Below are 21,246 nucleotides of genomic sequence, written 5' to 3' on the forward strand. Positions count from 1 at the left end.
TGTCTAATTCAGCTTTCCGGCCAATGTATTGAGTAAAGAGATTTTTGTTTTATGTTGCTCTAAACCTGACCACCAAGCTTTTCACTTCCAAGATCTCCATTTCTGCTGCATTTCCATGGAAACCACTCTTGTGCCCACTCTCCCTTAAGCCTGTTTTCTCAGGTCAGGTACATCTGCCATCCCCGGGTCAAGGTGTCCTCTTCCTCCAGGTGTGTGATGGTTTTCGGATATCTACATATGACTGGTGGTGTGACTATGCAATCTGCTGTCCAGGGTCCAGTGACTTCTCACACAGGAAGGTGCTGTTTGTCTGGGCAGATAAGCTATACACTAGATGCTCACTGTCCTGGGACCCTAGACAAAAGTATGTTGCACTCACTGCCTGACCCAAAGTTCTGTGTATTTGGTGCAGGATGCTGTAAGATTGTCCCACCTTGCTGGTTCATTCTACCATGTCTACAAATATGGAACACACACACACACATGCACACACTCACACGCGAACACACACAGACACACACATAAGCATTTTCTACTTTAGGATGTAATTTTCTTACACAAACTGAAAATCATCTATTTTTTTTTTATCTTTCAGAAATACCATGTGGTTTACATGAAAAGAGTATCCATTTGTTTTTACCTTTTAGACTGTTATAAATGTGTGCAGTATCTCTTACATGCTATGTATATAGATTGAAGCAAGTGGGGAAAAGAAAAAGCTTGCGTTCGTTCTATCATCTTAAATCATAACCATTCTTTAAATGGTCCTTTAAAACTCTCTTATTAGAATTGAAAGGCTTTTTCTATTTAATAATCTTAGTATTCTCTCTCTTCTCTCTCTCTCTCTCTCTCTCTTTCTCCCCCCCCCCCCGTGAGTGTGTAATACTATTCCTGGGAAGATATGAATAGTTGTATATACCCCACATATGAAGCCAATGACAGACCAAAGTAAGAATACCCTGAAGTCCAATCTGGTGAGCCAATGAGGTTAGGGTTACTTAGAGGAATATAGGTGAGGATTTACTTACAGAAACAGGAACGACTCAAAAATAGCTGCATCGCTGAAGCTGTGACAAGCTCAGAGAAGCTGGGAATTTAGAGATCCAAACAATTTGCAGGCAGCTCAGCAGGTGCAGGGTGTTTTCCAGGGAACTTGACTGGGCTGAAGCTCTTACTGTTTAAGGAACCTTGACGAGGAAGGTTTCAGAGACTTCCTGAGACTTCTGAGCAGCTTGCTTCCTGAGTTTTAAGTAGTCTTCCTTTAGAACTTTAGGGGTCTTAAAGAGCCTTTAGAATTGCTTGCTTGGGGCCTTCAGAACTATTTCAAAGGACAATGGATATGGTGTGAGACCTTCACAACACCCGCCTTTCCTTTCTTGTGTGTCTGTGTGTGTGTGTGACGAGCAAGCTCCATCAATGAACCTGCCTCTGCCTCCCCAACACGGAGACTGCAATGTAGACACCACCATACCCAGCTTTGCATGTCGGTTTTAGGGCTTGAAGTCAGGTCTTCAGGTTTGCCAGCCAAGGGCTTCCTTTACTCACTCATCCTTTGCTCCCTAGCACCCACAGAAAAATGAGGAGACTCCCAACAGCCGTCTTGTTGTATAGGAATCTCTACTTCGAAATACAGCTTGTTAGATGATGGAGAGACATCTTACTCAAGACAGAACCTCTGGTCAAAGAGTTTGCTTAAATATTACATGAAGACATAATTTTAAAGTACAGTGCATGAACTGAGTAGATCCTTATGGTACAGGCCTGTAATCCCATTTGAGGTAGGATTTTAGAAGTTCAAGGATTTGCCTGGGCAAAGGTGGGGGGGGGGGGGTTAAAGCCAGTCTGGGACCCTTGGTGAGACCCAGTTTTGAACAAACAGCAACAAAAACAAACGACTCAGGGAGAAGCTCAGTGATTCAGCAGTTACTGAGCAGGTCCCAGCCCCAAGGTTCAAACCTCAGCATTTCAAAACAAAACAGAAAGCATGTGGAAAGAAGGGCCTTAAGAGCCTGGGATCTGAAGGAGCTGTGGGAGGGGCATTTTCAGTCCAGCTCTGCATTTAACATGGTCCTGGCTTTTAAAAATCCATTCAGTTTTCTTTCTTGCTCTCTGTCCAAGAGCAATTTAAATAACAAAGACGTTTTATTGAGTCCTGAAAACAATTTATCCTTGAACTTGCCTAGGCTCAGCTCTGTGGTTGGAAGGGAAATGGTTCTCTGACAACTTGCCAATTTTCCCTTAGCCGTTTATCTTATTTCCCTGATAAGATTTGCATTGTTTGTAATTTGCCCATTTCGCCCAGACTTTCAAACGCCTAACATAGGCTCTCCTAATCCTCTCTGTATAAATGCTACCACTCACTCTTAATTTGCATTTGTTCTTTTTTTCTCTTGATTAATGCTCCTAAACCTTAATTCTCCTAATGTCTACCTCATTAGTATTTTCAAAGAAGCCAGTTTTCACCGTTATTTATCAGCCACACACAGTTTTCCAGTCTGCACTGTGTTACCGTCTACCTGACTTGCTCTCAGCTCTGTACTTATCTCAGTTTGGAAACAGAGGACTGAACTCATTTCTCTTGTCTCATTCTTTTAAAGCTATGCATTTCCCTGTAGTTACCGCCTTGACCACATCTCAGCTTTTCATAGCTTTTTAAAAATCCCCAAGTACTTGCCGCCTTGCTTAGCATTGCTTAGCCTGTCCCAGGTCCTAGGTTCAAATCTCAGCATTGCAAAACAAAGCAAACAAACAGGAAGCACGAGAAATGGAGGGCAGTAAGAGGCTGGGATCTGAAGAAGCTGTAGGGAGGAGCATTTTCTATCCAGCTTTTAACAATACCCACGCGATGGCCGGCTTAATTTCTAAACCCTGCACTTTTGCTGCAAGGGTAGGCTCCCATGTTTTCAGCCATTTGCTCTCCGGCCCTTCAGCCATAGCACAAAGGCAGATGGGTCTTCCTCTTTCCTTTGTCCTCACCACATTACACAGATCACATCCTGCTGTTGTGATTATCTGTTAGAATCGATCCCTGTCTCCCAGCTCTGAAGGAACACATCCCCTGTGGGGTGGTACCCAGAAACACACCTTGTTCTCATCAGCTGCCCTTAGTGTGCTGAAACCCATGAATAGGTGCTTTTTTTTTTTTCTTTTAAATTTCAATACTCAATATTCTAAGAATGAAATGACATCAGGGAAGTAATTGCTATAGTGTAAGATGTTGAAAGGGTGAATAATCAAACTCAGATGGGTTTCTTGGAAGGGAATCAGTTTACAGTTCAAACATGGGGCCTGGGTGGAGATGTATAACAGGGGAAGAAATTAAATCACATGAGAGTCAAGGGCAATGGTCAGAAAAGCATTAGACTGTGAAACAAAGGAGCCAGGAAAGCGTGAGTGTCCAGTAAGACAGGATGACCAGAGGAGAGGGTCCGCTATGTATCAGGACACCTAAAAGCCTTCTCTTCACCTGATTTGGAGGAAGAATTGAGGCTGCAAAGTGTGTCCAGTCCAGCCTGTGGGCTTCTCCCGTGCTTTCACACTGTTACTATCACTTGGTAGCCTTACAGCTTTTACAATACATGCCCTGCTGCTGTATGAAGCTGAATGGACATCAGCATTGCTAACGAAAGTTTCTTAAATGAACAAGAGGATTGTCACCAGCCATCGGAATAAGCAGCCATAAATCTAGGCTCAGAAAACTATCTTGGTGAGACAGTATCAACTCGATATCCTTGTCTCCTTGCTTTTCAGGTAGCTCAACTCAGGATGCTACCCATCAATCCCCTCATTCTTGTGCATTGCTGCTTCAATCCAGAGGTGGTTTCTAGTCTCCTTATCCTTAATTTCCACTGAAACTACTGCCTTGATTGCCCAGTAGACTCTGATAGCAACAGTGGTTGATGGCTTCTTCGATTTCTGAGAATGAGGCATAAATTTCCCTCCTGGGTAACCTGCTTAGCTCATTCTTACAAACTACCCATCATGATAAAAGAAGCCCAGGCCAATAGAACAGCCACACATTAGTGTGTCTGTCACCAATCCCAGCTGCATTCTCAGGATCATGGGCAGCCTTCAGGTGAGCTGCCTCAGCCACTCAGCTCACCTGGACCTTCGCTTGAGCACAGCTTTATCCAATACCTGTGTGGAGCTGTGTGCTGTCCACCAAATATAAAACCAGCTGGCCCAGTGAGTGCAAAGAGGGAAGAAAAACAATGATTAATTTCTATAACATTTTATAGAGCCATACATGATTGGGGCAATTCTCTATGTTATAATGACATATATTCCTTCATTAGACATGGATTGCCTTCTTTCCGGTTAAAGTCAAAGCGTATTGAATGGAAACACTTATTCCACCAATACTTCTCTTTGATCCTATTTATATTAATGAAAGAGGAGTATTTTGTTGCCGCATGGTCTGGTACTTTCTATTCAGATTTTAATTCCTTCCCCCAAGCCCTTGCACCCCGGATTCTCACCGTTCTACCAGCAGTCCCTCACCAAAATGAGACTGTGCAACCTTGCCTCCAAAATTATCCCTGACTGGCTAAATAAAGCTCCTACACACCTGGGCAGGGCAGAAGTGAGGTAGGTTCAAGGGCTTTGAGGACAGGAGGATCATGGGAAGAAGGGAGACAGGAAGAGGAAAAAGAAGGGTGCTGAGTTGCCATGGGATAGGAAAAGAACCGCTGGGGTCGGGAGAAAGAACTCTGAGGATCAGCATGGAGAGCAGCAGCCCAGATGGAAAGCATGTGCAAGTATTTACAGCATATTGGATGGGAAGTAGCCCAGATAGGAATGATTAAAGCAAATGAATGGCATGAGATGTCGGGCTGAGAGGTAAGAAGGTAGATGAGCAGCTAATATCTGCCCAAGCCCAGGGGAACCCAGGCTTACTTAAAATTCTCTCAGGTGTCTGTTATTGATATGGTAACAGGTTAGTAATAACCACTGTCATAATTACAGGCATTTAATGATAAAAATTAGTAGCAAACTTTATGTTTTCTACAATAGTATCTTTTCCCAGTTCTTATTTGAGGATGGGCACAAGTCAATTTTTTTCCCATCAGTCACCTCTTGGTAATTATGATTCTCCAGACTCCAATACTAGTAAACTGTTGAGTTTATTGCTGAACTTGTTACTCAACACAGTAGCCATCCTTTATATACTGTGATAGATATTTTGGGATTACAAGTGAAATGTAGTTCTGTACCCAAGAACCATTCATCAGAAAAGAGAACAACTTAAAACAAATACAACATAATTTTAGGAAGAATGTCCTGATTCAGTCGCTAGTGCCATGAAATCAGAGGTGGCATGCTTAGGAGGTATAGGTAGAGTTCTGCACTTGGACTGAGTACTCATAATCAAAGGCTTAAAAAATTGAAAAACAGGCAGGCAGATGCTCAAGTAGCTCACCAATACAACCCCAGAGTTCTACTCTCGGGGATATGCTATAAAGGATTATGAACAGATACGTATATGAATGCTCATAGCAGTGCAAGTAACCGGAATATTCACCAGCCAGTGACTGGAGAGACGAAATGTGGTCTATTTATACTGTGAAACATTACACAGCACAAAAAAAGGAATGAAGTATGATTAGATCTGACATTATGGACGGCCCTTGAAGTCATTACCCCAAGTAGGAAAGGTCCATCACAAGGGCATCTGTCATGTAATTCTTCTATATAAAATCTGTAGACTTGGCAAGTCTACAGAGATGGAAAGTAGGTTCAGGTTTCCTAGAGTTAGGAGGGTGGACGATTGAAAAATGAGGAAATTATGATGTTTCTGTCTTAGAAAAATGATCCACAATTGCTTATCGTGATGACTGAGATACACACTGGCTTTTACCCCGGAGGTGGGTGGACCACATGGCCAGTGGGTGACATTGTAATATGCTCTAAGCGACAAGATGGTGCCCAAAGCCTGCCATGTGGAGGTGAGCAGCAGAGATTTGTGGGGCACAAGAAGTCCACCTAGAGGCCAGCCTGGGTCATGATGCAAAGAAGACACTGGTGCCATTAGTTGAAAGAGTTAGAAATTCAACTTTGAGTCAAGGTGACCAAACTGACCACACTAACCAACAGTGCAACTCAAAGAGGCACGATTTCTTGTGGCTCGTGATTTCACAAGTTCCAACACATTGAGCAGAGATGCACCATTTTTGAGCCCACATGAGGCAGATCAACATGAGAGCTGGAGCATGTGGTGGAGGAGGTTCCTTATCTCACTGTAGATGGAAGGAGTGATGAGGAAGGAGCTGAGGACACTCTGAGATCTGGGGTGGAGCAATTACCTAATCAACAGTAAACTCCGCAGTTTACAAACATTGGTATCTCCTTTGAGGCACGCCCCAGAGGGACCTACTTCAACCAGCTGGCTTCCAGCTACTTAAGTTCCCCTAGCCTCTCAAAACAAGACACCACCTGGGAAGCATTCAGCCTATGAGCCTGTGGATGACATCCTACAATCAAACCATGCCACAAAGTCATTAACTGTTCAGTCTATGATTGCTACAGCGAGGATGGGTTGTACAGATGAGGAAATATGGAGTTGAACAAGGTAGGGACTTAGATTTGCAGAGCGGGGGAGGCACGAATATGGAGTCCCCCAAAACACTTTGAGTTCATTCTGTGAAGTGAGCCCAGGGATACTGGCTTCATTCTGGCTGAGTTTTGTGGTTGCTTATTTGTTTGATTTTGTTTTTTAATGTTGTCTCCTTTTGTAAGTAGTTCAAAAGTGAGGAAGAAATGAGAGAAAGTGACATTTATTGAATGCTATGTATCAGTCACTCTTGCAAGTTCAGTTAAAATGCATATTGTCAATCCTATGGGGTCCAACTACTTTTGTTACCCTAGGAATCTGAAGTCAGAACTCCTTGATAAAGATGATGTCTATGTCCTTTATTATCAAGAATAAATGAAACAACAAGTCTAACACTCATAGGTACCCAACAAAAATTACCATTCTGCATCCATACCTTTAACCATTTAACATCCATGCCTGTCCTCCCTTGTGGCTGACCTTGTCTGATGCTAAGATTTGGATTTCCTAGCCAGCCACACCCAGGTTTTTTATCGTGCTTGAGGCTTCATACTCCTCTACAGGAAATACTGGGGTGCACCCCCACACACACCATTCTGCCTCTCTCATTCCCTCTCAGATCCCTTCAGGGCTCTGCTGTTCCTGTGGGATTTAATGATGACAAATGTGCACTGGATTTAAGGCTACGGTTAAGTGCTTGCTGAGAATTTGGTGGAGGCCCACACACACACCCACACCCATCTCATTTATAACCTGTGTCTCTGGAATAGAGACTACTAAGAGCCCCCAGATTACCAACCTCCACCATCCCCTCCAACTGATTCCAAATGCAAGAGAAAAAAACTGCAGGAGCTCATCCCTGTGACTTTTTACAACAGTAAATTGGAGCTCATCAGAGCCAATTCCTCAAGCCATTTGCTTTAATCTAAACCAGAATTTCTCATCTCCCCCTTTATTATCCCATGTCAGGGTTGTGTGAGAGGTTGAGCCATGTGGCCATATGTTATCATTCTAACGAAAACAAGCAGAGCCTTGAGCTTATTAATCACCTGGCCTTATCATCCATTAAAGGCAAGCCTTATTAACCAAAAAGCAGATATTTTGTTCCTGAATTCCAGAGATTAAGAAAAAAAAAATCCCAAGGAGATGAGAAGACATGAACTAAAATTCACTGCAATGGAATTTTTGAAGTGAATTTACTCTTGTCAATGGCTTCTTTAATTGTTTATATGGGGTTTGAAGCAAAATATTCAAGCCTAGGCATTGTTGTTTGAGAGTTTTTCTCTGTACTTTATCATTCTTATGTATTAACATGAATTTTGAAATCTCAGAAAAACAGAAGTAGCTAAGACAGTTTTAAGATAGTGTTTAGGCAGAGAGAAACTGAAATCAGGGACAAGGCAAGGCTGCCCACTCTCTCCATATCCCTTCAACATAGTTCTTGAAGTCCTTGCTAGAGCAGTAAAACAAATAAAAGAGATCAAGGGAATTCAGTTTGGAAAGGAAGAAGTCAAAGTATCACTATTTGCAGATGATATAACAGTGTACACGAGTAACTCCAAAAATTCTACCAGGGAACTCCTACAGCTGATAAACACCTTCAGCAAAGTGGCTGGATACAAAATTAACCAAAAAAAAAAAAAATCAGTAGCATTCCTGTATACAAGACAAATGGGCTGAGAAAAAAAATTAGGGAAACAACCCCCTTCACAATAGCCACAAAGGACATAAGTACCTTGATGTAATTCTAACCAAGCAAGTCAAAGACTTGTATGAAAAAAACTTCCAGATTCTGAAGAAAGTAATAGAAGAAGATATCAGAAGATGGAAAGATCTCCCATGCTCATGGCTTTGCAAGATTAACATAGTAAAAATGGCCATCTTACCAAAAGCAATCTACAGATTCAATGCAATTCCCATCAAATTACCAACACAATTCTTTACAGACCTTGAAAGAAAAATTCTCAACTTCATATGGAATAACAAGAAACCCAGAATCACTAAAACAATCCTCTACAATTAAAGATCTTCTGGAGGTATCTCCATCCCTGATCTCAAGCTGTACTACAGAGCAACAGTAATAAAAACTGCATGGTACTGGCATAGAAAAAGGCTGGTAGAGCAATAGAATCAAATAGAAGACCCTGAAATAAACCCACACACTTAAAGACACCTGATTTTTTACAAAGATGCCAAAACCATACAATGGAAGAATGATAACATCTTCAACAAATGGTGCTGGTCTAACTGGATATCTACATGTAGAAAAAAATGCAAATAGACTTGTCACCCTGCACAAAACTAAAGTCCAAGTGGACCAAAGACCTCAACATAAAATCATACATACTATACCTGTTAGAAAAAAAAAAGTGGGGAAGAGCCTTGAACTCATTAGCATAGGAGACAACTTCCTGAACAGAACACCAACAACATAGGCTCTAAGATCAACAACCAATAAATGGGGCCTCATGAAAATGAAAAGTTTCTGTAAAGCAAAGGATTCTGTCAGAACAAAATGACAGCCTATGGATTGGGAAAGGATCTTCACCAACCCTATATCTGACAGAGGGCTTAATATCCAGTATATATAAAGAACTAAAGAAGTTAAAAAGCAACAAATCAAGTAAACCAATTTTAAAAATGGGGTACAGAGCTAAACGGATATTCAATAGAATATTGAATAGATATTGAATATTCAATAGATATTCAATAGAAGAATATCTATCGAATGGCAAAGGAACATGTAAAGAAATGCTCAACATCCTTACTCATCTAGGAAATGCAAATCAAAATGACCCTGAGATTTCACCTTACACGCATCAGAATGGCTAAGTTCAAGAACTCAAGTGACAACACATGCTGGAGAGGTTGTAGAGAAAAGGGAACCCTCATCCATTGCTGGTGGGAATGTAAACTTGTACAACCACTTTAGAAATCAACCTGGTGCTTTCTCAGACAATTAGGAATAGGGCTACCTCAAGATTCAGCTATACCACTCCTAGGCATATCTCCAAAAGATGCTCAAGTACACAACAAGGACATTTGCTCTGTTTATAGCAGCTTTATTCATAATAGCCAGAATCTGGAAACAACCCAGATGTCCCTCAACTGAAGAATGGATGCAGAAATTGTGATACATTTACACAATGGAATACTGCTCAACACTTAAAAACAAGAAAATCATGAAATTTGCAGGCAAATGGTGGGAACTAGAAAAGATCTTTCTGAGTGAGCTATCCCAGAAGCAGAAAGACACGCATGGTATATACTCACTTATAAGTGGATATTAGACATATAATATAGGATAATCACACTAAAATCTGTACACCTAAAGAAGCTAATCAAGAAGGAGGACCCGGGATAATATGCTCAATCTTCATTCAGAAAGGCAAACGGGACCTCAGAAGAGGGAGAAAACAGGGAACAGGACAAGAGCCTACCACAGAGGGACTCTGAAAGACTCTACCCAGTAGGGTATCAAAGCAGAGGCCGAGACTCAGAGTGGGCAGAGTGCAGGGAATCTTATGAAAGAAGGGGGAGATAGAAAGATCTGGAACTGTCTAGAGCTCCACAAGGAGAGCAACAGAACCAAAAATCTGGGCCCAGGGGTCTTTTCTGAGACTGATATTCCAACCAAGGCCCATTCATAGAGATAACCTAGAACCCCTCCACAGATGTAGCCCATGGCAGCTCAGTCTCCAAATGGGCATTCCTAGTAAGGGGAATAGGGGCTGTCTCTGACATGAACTCAGTGGCTGGCTCTTTGATCACCTCCCCCTGATGGGTGAGCAGCCTTACCAGGCTACAGAGGAAGACAATGCAGCCACTCCTGATGAGACCTGATAGGCTAGGGTCAGATGGAAGGGGAAGAAGTCCTCCACTATCAGTGGACTGGGAAAGGGGAATAGGAGGAGATGAGGAAGTGAGGTAGGGGTTGGGAGGGGATGGAGAAGAGGCCGACAGCTGGGATACAAAATGAATAAAATGTAATCAATAAAAATTACATTTAAAAAAATAGTGTTTAGGGCCAGATGAGCTGTGTCAGCAGTTAAGAACACATTGCACTTGTAAAAACCTGATTTCAGTTTCTAGCACCTGTTTCTGGGGTCTTACAGTGTCCTATATCTCAGCTCAAGGGGAATCCAATGTGCCCTCTGATCTGCAGGCACCTACATTCACATGTGCACACACATACACACCACAAGCATAACTAAATATAAAAGAAACCTTTTTTTAATAAGTACTTAGAACTGTCTTTGTCGCCATCTTTCAGTTGACCACGATGACAAACTCAGTGCCTATTTTTTTAAAACCCTCATGGTGTCATCAAAACAAGATGATACATACATCATGTGAAAAATGCAGTCAGCTATAAGCCTGAGATGAGTTCTAGACGATCCTCCTGCTTGCGGTGCTAATTTCCAAGGACAGGCGAAACTGACAGTGAGTAATTTTCAGTCAAGAAAACTTAATAAAGACAAGTCAGCAAAACAAAGCCACGAATGCCTCTCATTTTCCATTAGCGAAAAGAAAGGGGACAAGAGCAGAGAAACTTGTCGTGGGGAATAATTTGAGCATCTGCACATTATCTTGTCTTCTTGTGGCGTTCATGCCCCACATCTTGTATCTGACTCAGCATTTCTCCAAGTGGTTTTTACAAATACGTTTCTTTCAAATGTTTTCCATTGAATACAAAGACAGTGTGACCATGTGCAGAATAGAACATCACAAACATCCAAGTCAAAGTGGTGTTTTGTTTTGTTTTGTTTTGTTTTTTTATTAACTGTCATGTTGTTTACTGGTCCTTGGATTTACCTTACTTATGTCAAGGATACTAAAGAGCTGTTCAGTAGAGAAAACTTTCATCAGATTTCCGATGCAGGGAAGCTTGGTCCTCATCAAGTCTGCTATGCGTTTCTGGATGTAGCAAGTGTTCTATGGTATACACCATCAGAGATATGACCTTTAGTTAAGCCACACCTGAGGATTTAGTCCATGTGCCCCTAGCCAGAACCAGTTTGTACCTTGCAGTGGTGGCTTTATCTTCACTAGAGCATCCCAGGAAGTTGCTGTAATGGTTCATGGTAGACACCTTGTAAACACTCACCAAATGGGATTAAATTCAAATGAACCAAGCTGTTCAAATGGCTTAGACTCCAACCGGCTCAGCCAGGCTGCCCCAGGATGCATGGAAACTGTGTTGGTGGCCTAGCTGTCATCCGATAAATAAGTGCTTGGCCTCCAGGCTCTGAGACATTGCTGATCTTAACTGCGTGCAGGTTTGAAGTGCTGGGAGTCTTCTCGTGGAGACAGGGGGTTACCAGTACATTTGTGTCCCCCTTCTTCACATTGCACAGTGGGGAAGAGTGTGACCTCCTGCCGTTCCATGGGGAGACACAGGCACACAAGCTAAAGAGACGCAGAGAGAAGTGGATGCATGAGAGCATCGGAGATGGGCAACAGAGTTCCAGAGACGCATTCCAGCTCCTTAGCAAGGTCACAACCGGGGAGGGAGAGGGTAAGAGCTGAGTGGCCTCCAATCCCTGCATAGGTGGACACACTGGAGAAAGAAAAAGAAAGAAAGAAAGAAAGAATGGCTCTGGAGGCCACAGAGATCTTTACCACCAGACAGAGCACAGGTTCGGTGACTATGTCAGCTCTCTAGCCATGTTTCAGTCACTGTCACCACAGTACTTGACAGAGACAGCTAAGGAGAGGGAAAACTCATCCTAGCTCATGGTTCCAACCCACAGTGGCAGGAAGGCTCGACGGAACGGCAGCAGTGTGTGCTGACAAAAAGTGTCCGTGCCACAGTGGGCCAAGAAGCCGAGAGTGACAGGAAATGGGGTCACGGACAGCAGATCCCAGCCTCTGCCCTGCTTCGGTCAGCCAGGTCCTACCTCCCAAAGTTTTAAGACCCCTCCCCCAAACAGTGTTGCCAGCTGTGGGCCAAACATTCAAACCACAAACCTGGGGCTTGAGAGTTGGTTAAATGAATAAGAGCACTTGTTGCTCTTTCCAGAGGACCTAAGTTTGGTTCCCAGCACCCACCTGGCAGCTCACAACCATCCACAACTCCAGTTCCAGGTCATCTGATGCCCTTTCCTGGTCTCTGAAGGCACCAGGTACACACCCAATGCACACACATACATACATACACACAGGCAAACCACTCATACATCTGAAATAAAAATAAATAAATAAATCTAAGCAAACAATTAAAAAAAGAAAAGGGACAAAGCTGTGGGGCACCTTTTGAATTTTAAACCACAACATTGGTCAACACATAAAGTACATGAAACCCTTCCCCTGGCAGGACCAACATCCTGGGGACTGGGTGCATCAGTAATAAACCCAAGGAATATGTGAATCAATTGAAGAGCAGTTGTTCTGGGCTAAATATTTTATGACGGAGGGACTCGTGTTTTGAAAAACGTAAGCAACTGGGAGGTACAGTTGATAATCATTTGACTTTTGCTTTTGTTTTGAGACTTATGGTACAGACCACTTTAAATGAGATAATAAGCATAGGCCTCACTGAACAGGTAGCCTCTGAAAAGGAAAACAGAAAGCGTAAGGGCTATAGACTTGAGGGACAATGTTTTAGACATGAGGAACGGGGGGGGGGGCAATAATCCCTACGTCCTAAGCTTCCTTGCAGGCTACAGGTTATGCTTAGAACATGGACTCCAGCCAAGGAAAGGGTTCAAGATGGAGCTCTCCATCCGCAGTAGGGTCCCCACCACACTGGCAGCAATTCTCCAGGATGGGTGACAAGGGGAAGGTGTCTGGAAGCTGGGAATCGAGCCTCAAACCCTTATGTTGATCAACAACCGCACACAGATGAAGGCAGACGGGCCCTCAGCAAGAGCTCTTGGTCTGGACCACTCATGCTACATTGAGCTTCAATCAGGATCATGGGGAGTGAGCAGGCTCGTCTCCAAGGTGGCCTACCTAGAAGCTGCCAGGTTGGGTGGCGAACCTTTGCTTATGTGTGGCCAGTGCAATTCTTTTGACCTCCTCATGAATTAGACAACCCAAGTCCCTGCTTAAAATATGGATTTAAAATACTTAGAACCCCTCTCCCTGGACTTTTGATTGACAAGTCTCAAGAGTACTGGGTTTTGCAAAGCCCTGTCAGGGATCATAGCGTGCAGCGTGGCCTGGGCTGTCTGTCCACACGCTGTGGTATGCGGTGTGAGAACTCCATAAAAGGCTGTCTCCAGACTTCCCCTGATAGTCTGATTCATGTCTCCCTTGTCAAAGAAATGTTTTGCCTCGAAGAATGTCGGAATCTAACATATTCTGGAAGAGCCAGGGACTTTGACTTTTGGTTCCCCTGGCTTTAAACAATTCCCACAAGTAAGATACCCAAATATTGTGTTTCCTTGTGCCTCACCCTTTGTGCTTAATTCATGATGTGTCTCTGTTCTGTGGTTTTGTCTCTGAGTGACGCCGTGTTTTTCAATACCTAGAAAAGTCCGCCCCTGCCTTTCCACGTCTAACATACAGCCACTGGTAGCACGCTGTCCACCTTCTCTAAAGCCCTCAGGGAACATCCAAATTTTCTTTGTCAGAAACTGTGGGCGGGAAGAAATGGGAGAGGAGGCCTTCGAATACAGAATTTGAGTTGGGGAATGCTGAGTGGGCTGGATTTATGGACTGTGAGCATCGTCCTTGGGTCCTTGCTCAGCCAGGAGTGAGGTCATCAGAAAGCAGGTGTGGGGCTCCCCAGCAGGTGTTTCCAAAGGAGGCTCTCAGCCTGTGCTCCCCTGTTCCCTGGAGCAAAGGGGCACAGATGTCAGGCACCAGAACTCTCGGGGATGGTGTTAAATCAACATGAATGTACTCCAAAAGGAAATTGCTAAGACTTAAAAATCCCCGTTATGTGAGTGGGAAACTTGTTTAAGAAAATTGACATGAACTAGAGTCTGCTTTCTGAGGTCTGAGGATTTTTATGGAAATTGGAAGAATTCTTTAAGCTACAAAGCATCCATTCCTTAAAGAGTGTGGTTTTAATGCTCTTGCTTAGGGTGTAGATATAAATATGGCAAGGTTTATGAAGGTTCAAAGGCCAGACAGTGCTGGTGTTCTGTCGCTATAAGAAATACCTAGAATGATTGTCTTATAAAGAAAAAAGGGTTCTCTTTGGCTTGTAGTTTCTGAGGAATCAGCTCATAGTCAGTTGGCCCTGGGGGCCGGTGATGATATACAAGTATGGATGGAAGAGCAAAGTTATGTACTTCCGATTCAGGTAATAAAGAAAAAAAAGAAAAAAAGAAAAGCTGGGCTTCCTACACTCTTCTTCAATGGCATGTCCCCTAAACATAAACACTGAAAGTTCTGCCGCCTTCCATTACCACCACGCTGGGCCCAATCTTTAAATAGCATTCTTTGGGGAAACATTCCAGATCTACACTATAGCAGAGTCCCACCCAAGAAGAGACCAATGGTGCAGATATAAGCATGTCTGCCAGCCTGTCACTACGCCATTCTGAATCTATAGGGCTTGAGGTGAGTAGTTCTACACCCCTGCTCCAGACTTGGACATATAATTCCAAGAATTCCCTGAGTGTGTGCAGGGATGTTGGAAGTGTGTGCAGGTTCTGTCAGGGTTGCTGAGGCACTTGGAAGGGAAGCCAGGTTTACCTGAGTCCCATTGTGGGTTTTATAAGAGCCACCATGACAGCAAAGCCAGCACAGAGGGCATGGGAGGCTATAGACAGAGAGGACAAGACAGTCCTGAGAGCACTGGTGAGATTTCTCAGCCTGACTCACTGTGATCTAGTACAGCTGGGGTTCCTCTTTGTACAAGGCATCACTTGTCATGTATCCATCAGATAAAAATGACTTGGTCTTCCCAGGATGATAACATGTGAGTGGGTTAGAGAGAGAACCCAGACCAACCGAGGTGGAATTCTGGCGTTTTGGTTACCCATGACATTCTTGGCTGGTTACAATGTGGCAGGTTTTCTCATCCATCCAGAGGACAGAGCCGGGTCCATTCTAATATCTCCAGTCCCCCTCTTGTCATGAACTTAATGGTCCTGTAACACAGGGCCATCTTTAAATTCTGGGAAATACGAATCCTCTGAACTTGACTGGCTACACAATCAATTCACTTTAAATGTGTTTGTGAAGGGAACATATATGATACTCAGCCTCATATGTTTTAGCAGCAGCAGCAGCATTGATCTGGTAGGAGGAAAGAAAGGATTCTACCTCTGAGATCCCACTAGAAACAGCCATATCATCAGAAGTTGAGTCTGTCTGAAGATGACATAAGTCCTTCCGTTGACAGCTTCCTTCTCATTCGTAGGCTCTCGCCTTGCCTCAGCCAGCACATATATTTGATCCGAGTTGGATCAAGACTCTCTGTGGATAAATACAGTAGAGCCAAGTCAACTTCCTGAGAGCCTCTTGTTCAGTTTCTATGCACCGCCCCCCCCCCAAAAAAAAACCAACAAACTCTGAGCTGCTTTCTCAGCTTCTACAACCCCCATATGTACAAATGTAGATATACCTGCATATACACACACATAGTGTGGTATTGGGCTTCTGTGTAGGATTTTCACTGGCATTTTATAGCTACTGGGAAAGTGGAGTTGGTTTTCTTCATGGTGTGACCCCTGGCGCACTGATGATACAGCAGCACAGGCCCTGACCCAAGACTAGCTGGCCAACACAAGCGGAACTGTGTAAGGAAAGAAGAAAATATAGAAAGAGGCAGTCTCAAAGCCGAGGGGAGAGGAAGGAGGGTGGCACACAGAGGAGCTGGGTGGTGAGTGCACTCAGAAATCTTTTATGAAGTTCTCAAGGAATTAATTAAAATGTTTCAGAAAAAAGCCACTTTGCCTACAGCTTCCAAAGGATCGGTATCCACGTGTTTGTTTTCACCCTCTAACCCTAGAGCCCTAGGAATATACCCTTGTTAGATTAGCGGCAGCTAAATGTCCTGAGCTTAACGGAATTAGCCTAATAGGAACTGTTTGAGGGCAATTTGTGAAACGAAATGATCTGACATTGCAGCCCTTGCAATTAGACAGCCGGAGAGAGGGCCTGGCATTTGTTTTCATAACAAAAATTAATTCCTCCATTCCTCTTAATGCCCTCACAGGGGGAACGAAACAAGACTACAGACCTGCAATAAACATGGACTCGGCTCCCTGGACAGCCCTTTCCACACCTATACATCACAGCTAACAAAATTTGCAGCATTTCTGCTCTCAGCTCTGAATGGAGGTAGAATGGAGGGCAGGGAATAAGTGACCAGTCTAAAGATAATGCATTGATTTGTGAGCCTTTCAGATATGGTATGGACAGGGTAAAAAAGGGGTTAATTCAATTTTGTGCTAAATATTTTCAAGCTGGCCACTGGAAATGCTGATGGTCATGGAGGTAAAATTTCAGCGATGTTAAAAAACCCACCCACAAGCCAAAGGAAGAAAGCCAGTGTAGTTTTGTCAGCTTCGGCAAGGTGCAGGAGTGATGCTTGAAGATGGAGTCCCTGGGCCCAGCAGGCCGTGCTTAAACATGGCTGTCTCTGGTAGCTACGGTGTGGCCCCTGCCTGCACTAGCTTTCTCGCTTTGCCCCTTCCTGCCTGTGGGTTTTAAAACTGTTGGTCACCTCTGGCCTTCTGGTGTCCTTTGTTGGTTCACAAAAGCCCTTCATTAAGGGCTTCTCTCAAGGTTTGGATACATATGAGTGCACACATATTTTTGATATGTATAATTGTAATAAAGATACCCCTGTTTAAGAAATCAAAAGAATAAGTATTGGTTTCATCCCCACTAGCTAACCAAGTCATGAGTAGCTCTCTTCTGGTTCCCTCTGTGATCAGCATTGGCAGAGCTCTTCTCGGCCCCTCGTGGCTTTGTTTCCAACACACCTGTGAGCAAGCATGGGCTAAAGGTGATTCCAGTCTCTGGGGCTTCTATAACCTCTGCTCCCCATGAGTCCATCAACATCAAAGAGCCAAGACTTGGTCCGTTCATGTCTCATCAAACTTTTAGCACACTTTCTGAAGACTCATTCATTTGTGCCAAGCTTCATTCTTTTTCCCAGAAAGACTAGAAGAGATAATTTCCCATGTCAAGTTGACTGAACTGTGGAATGTTCAGATGTCTAGTTTTCTGAGTGTATCAATAATCATGTTTCCCAAAGAGATTAATGTATCAGAACTGTAGTAATTCCACCAGGTGAGTTTGCCTTACCCAACCCACTGAGAGACTGTACGTGGTGTTTGTATTTGCCAGATGTCTCCAGAGAACCCTAACAATTGATATATTGGGGAAGGATGATAATGTGTGTCTCTGATTTACAGTGGTTTGATGTAATGATATTTTTTTCGTGTTATGATAGTGAGAAAGTATTACCAATTCCTCACTTTGAGTCTTGTGATTTCCCTGGGCATTCTGTCTTGGCCCCCTGAGCAACAGCAGCGAATCACAACCCCAGTCAGTCATGCAATCAAGCATGATTGGCTGATAGTCTGATGGTGATTTGGTCGGGGAAGGATACAGCCTGAATAACTTCAGTTCATGAAATTGATGTATTAGAGCATAGCCTCCCTGTAAGTTCAGTGTGTGTGTGTGTGTGTGTGTGTACAGAGAGATTTCTTGCTTCACACAAAGGCTCGTGTGGAAGCTGACAAGCCCCAGGATGTGCCCTTAGCAGTATGAGAGCAGCAGAGACCATGGCTTTTATTCCAGTCTGCATCTGAAGGGAAGACACGAATAACAAGAGCACAGAAGGCTGAGAGGTTGACCTCCCAGTAGAACCTTCAGGCAAAGAGTTAGGAGTTAATGACTTCTCTCTGTTTCCTTTTTTAAAAAAATCTAAACTCTCAATGGCTTGGATGGGCTCCAACTATCTTGGGGCTCTCCATTTGCAGGCTACCAACTTAAATGCATATAGTTTCTAGTTCTCTAGAGAACCGGTGTTCATAAACAACAAACCAGAGGCTCTCGGGATCCCAAAGGCTTGAGGGAGGAGACAATACAGACTGGAGCATGGGCGCCATAGGGAGCATAAGCACGACAGGGCAAGGAGACAGGTGAATGAGACAGCAGAATGGAGATAGATTAACATGAAATCAAAGGCCCAAGGAACAGCGTCCATCCACATTGCCTCTGTGTCTTGGCATGTAGGGATCTTGGAGCAAAAGGAAGGATATATATGAAACCTTATCGTGAGACACAGTGCCTGGGAAACAAGCTCTTAGGGGACTATCTAGTCTGCAAATGAACAGAGGATAAAGCATGGGAAAAGGTGCCTTGGAGGGCACACTTCAAAACACCTGGGCTTAGATTCCCTGGCTTGAGCAGCCTGCCTACCTCAACACTGAGGCCTTTTTGCTTCCTTCAGATTCGTTAGTTTAATCCCTTCAAAACTAACGCTCTCTGTATATTAGAATTATGCTGGGGTGCCGCTAAGTCTCCTCCATGCTGAGGCTGACTGGATAAAGGGCAAAAAGAGGCAAACTGCACAGTGGGTAAAACAATTGTGGAGCTTTACAAGGCAGAGGATCGTGTGACCATTTAACCAGTGAAGGCACAGACCATTGTGAACCACCTCAGACAGCACGGACAATCTAGAGGACCACTGATTGCCTGCACTCCAGAATAATGTATCTCCTCCTCAAAACCTTGCAAAACCTGGCTATTCCACCACTCACCTGATGGATTCCTGCATCTGAACCCCCCATGTGAAGACAAAGAAGAGTGTAAAGCTATTCTGGGTAATCCCCAACCCATCCCTCAGTTCTCCAACTTATGCCTGCCTTCGCTGATGAATAATTCTCGTCTCTTTAAAGTTTGCCCCAAAGAGACTATCCAAAACCCGGGAATAAGACTTCCTCTTGACTGTATATTTTTGCTCTGTAACAGAAAATCCATCCAATTCATAACCTATAAGCTGGACATGGGGATAAAAATCAAAGAGGAAATAAAGAGCTTATCCAGCCATATGCTGCAAAATGATGTTCCAGTCAAGGCTGAATAACAGATACAACCGTGAGTGGTCCTATTAGATTATGACATGGTGCTGGAGAGATGGCTCAGAGGTTAAGAGCACTGGCTGCTCTTCAAAAGTCCTGAGTTCATGTCCCAGAAACCACATGGTGGCTCATAACTATCTATAATGAGAGCTGGTCCTCTATTCTGTCATGCAGGTATACATGCACACAGAGCACTTTATAAATAATAAATAAATAAATCTTTAGGAAAACAAAGATTATGATGTAGCCTCAGTCTGCAAGAGGCTATGCAACCTCAGTTTGTACAGGTACATTCAGGTTCAGACAACAATATCCCTTGAGAATGTAGTTCTCAAAATATCCAATGGCTAAGCATCACATAGCTGCATCCAAAGAGGTGCTTTCCCATCCAGTTCATTGCTTTCCTTCAGAGAAGTGTTTCTCAAGCTTCTGTAATATCTACATTCCCTGAGGGTTCAGGAATTCTCAAAGCACAGACTCTTGGAATCCACCCAAAAGTTTCCGTTTCTGTAAATGGGAATGAGCCCTAGAATTTGCACTCCCAGTGAGTTGTCACATGATGCTGTGACTGCCAGGGCTCACACCAAGAAGCACGGCTCTAAAGATTTCCATTCACCCTCTTTCTTCCTAGTTCTATGGAATAACGAAATCTATTTCATTACAGCCTCATAACAAGATTTTCCAAAATCTGTGACCACACACAAGGAAACATCAATCACTGCAAGCCAGATAGGGCAAAAAAAAAAAAAAAAATGCTATCTATTCCCTGCCAGGTGCTTATAGCTACTCGGATGCCTGAGGCCATGCAAGCACTCACTGAGAACCTGTATCCGACATGGCTGTTACTGAAAAGCTTGGAACATACACAGCAAGGAACACCCATGTGTCAACAGAGGCATCTCTTCCAATGATCGCAAATGGTTTCCAGTCCTGAGGAAAACCCAGGGGAAGTGTGGGAAGACAAAAAATGTCAAGTCTATAGTTACAGCCTCGGGCTATCCCCCAAATCAAATTGAAAAGAAAACTAAGGAAATATTTTGGCTTCTCTCTATTCATTCCTGCATTCCTCTTCGGAATAAATGGATTTTTTCCTATACTCCCCAGTTCTTAATGTTTGCAAAGAAATAGTCCCATGAGAAGTAAGTGGCAAGTTTAGAAAGGGTTCAAACACTTTTATTAATATCTGAATAGATCATCATTTCTCTTTATAACACAAACATCTCATTTTGAGTTTTACTGCTGGTCTCTTTCTCCCCTGAAACAGATTTCAAGGATCTAAGGATCAGGACTGCTGATTTTCTTGAACCTCTGCCAAAGTATAGTATCTGAAACAAGGCTCTAGTGGCCTCCCAAATGCCAGCTCAACTTTGCCAAGCTGGTGTCTGGAAGGGCACCGGCTCCTATATCCTGCTTCAGGACACCAGTTTGTCTGAATATAAAAGTCGTGACTTGCACATTGTCAGGTCACGTTCCTGGGCCCTAGAGCTGCAGGAGCAAACACACCAATGTGCCTACAAAAGGGATTAAAGACACGGGACCAGAGGTCTCCTGGACCTTGTCTCCTTCCACTTGGACAGTAGAAGGCAGTGTCACCCAAAATTCATTGCCTGGAAAACTAAATAGTCGCCTTTCTTGCAGTGAAAAAAAAATGCCAGGGAGGCAGAAGTTTGAGAAAGATGGAGCTGATGTAAAGGCATC

This window comes from Meriones unguiculatus, chromosome 11 (genome assembly GCF_030254825.1).
Source record: "Meriones unguiculatus strain TT.TT164.6M chromosome 11, Bangor_MerUng_6.1, whole genome shotgun sequence".
NCBI lineage: Eukaryota > Metazoa > Chordata > Mammalia > Rodentia > Muridae > Meriones > Meriones unguiculatus.